Source organism: Vicia villosa, linkage group LG6 (genome assembly GCF_029867415.1).
Source record: "Vicia villosa cultivar HV-30 ecotype Madison, WI linkage group LG6, Vvil1.0, whole genome shotgun sequence".
In the NCBI taxonomy this organism is placed as follows: domain Eukaryota; kingdom Viridiplantae; phylum Streptophyta; class Magnoliopsida; order Fabales; family Fabaceae; genus Vicia; species Vicia villosa.
Window position 1 is genome coordinate 16,360,087 of NC_081185.1, and position 1,478 is coordinate 16,361,564.

Below are 1,478 nucleotides of genomic sequence, written 5' to 3' on the forward strand. Positions count from 1 at the left end.
AATCTAATAGCTAGGATTAAGACATTTCTGTGATGGACAACTAGATTGAGAATGATATCTACAATCAAATCGGAAAAGCATATCAGAAAAGCTAGATCATCAGTTGACTTAATTTAAAAAGAACCTTAAATCAGCATAATAGACAAATGTATAATTAGAGCTTAATGGTTTACGGAAAATGATGAATTTCTTTTTCCAAAGTTGGTGATAGTTGACATGAATAATTATGCAGTTGAACGCGGCCACATCTTGCTTGATTCCTTTCTCTATGTATAAGCAACATCATAAAATACTCCACTGAACCATTTTTGCATAGTGTATCTACCATTACGCGATAAAAGATAACTTTTCTTCAAACTGTGTTCTAGGTTCAACATGCATGCCATGCCTAACGTACCAGCACAATAGATAATTATATGTTACAACGTTTGCTTTGGTGAAGTTATAAATTAGTTTAAGGAAGTGGAAAGATGTGGAATCGTAGACGCACTATGCAAAAATGGTTCAGTGGAGTCTTCTATTATGTTGCTTATTACATAGATAGAGAAAGGAATAAAGCCAAATGTAATCACTTTCAAATTGATGGCTTGTGATGGGGTTTGAATTGGGTATTTAAATTTAAGAAAAAGGAGGAAAAAATAAGAGATTTTGAAAATTATCATACAATGATGAATATATTTTCAAACGGTGATAATGAATAAATATTACTAGTAAATTCCCCTTTTTAACAACTTACCTTTTAAAAATTAAATTCTATTTTTAAATAAATTATTTTTTTTACATTTAATTTTTCTTTTCTTAAAATTAAAATTTATTTATAAAAAATATAGAATTTAATATATAATTTCCCTTTTTAAACAGATTACATTTAGAACATTAAATTTATTCTTTTAAATATATAAATTATTTTTAACCAAATTTAAAATTATATATTTTTAGTAAATTCCCTTTTGTACAAATTTCCTTTAATTAATCAAAGTCTATTTTAAAACATTGGGGAATTTTAAATATATTAAGTTATATATATTAAGTTATATATTAAGTTATATCAGCCATGGTTCGAGTCCATGATGAGGGCATATCCTAAGCATGTCCTTGTAACGTTCCCAAGCCTCGAAAAGCGATTCGTTATCTTTCTGGGTAAATCCGTTGATTTGACCTCTAAGCATAGCAGTTTTGCTAGGCGGAAAGTATCTTGCTAAGAATACTCTCTTCAATTCGTCCCACGTAGTTATGGAATTGGAAGGCAGGGATTGAAGCCACGCTCTCGCTCTATCTCTCAAGGAGAAAGGGAAAAGGCGTAATCGAATAGCTTCGGAACTAACGTTGTTGGCTTTGATAGTGTCGGCGTATTGCACGAACACGGATAAATGGAGATTGGGGTCGTCTACAGGGCTTCCAGAGAATTGATTCTGTTGAACAGCTTGGACCAGTGAAGGTTTCAGTTCGAAATTGTTCGCTTCAATCGCAGGTGGTGC

The 1,478-nt window shown here is 31.6% G+C and overlaps 1 non-coding gene across 1 annotated transcript; it reads left to right on the forward strand.

Annotated features, from left to right (window-relative positions):
- Positions 1 to 1,062: 1,062 nt before the first annotated feature.
- Positions 1,063 to 1,169, forward strand: LOC131615353 (small nucleolar RNA R71). The gene has a single exon (XR_009287772.1). It is a non-coding gene; the product is annotated as a small nucleolar RNA R71 (small nucleolar RNA).
- The last annotated feature ends 309 nt before the right edge of the window (positions 1,170 to 1,478 follow it).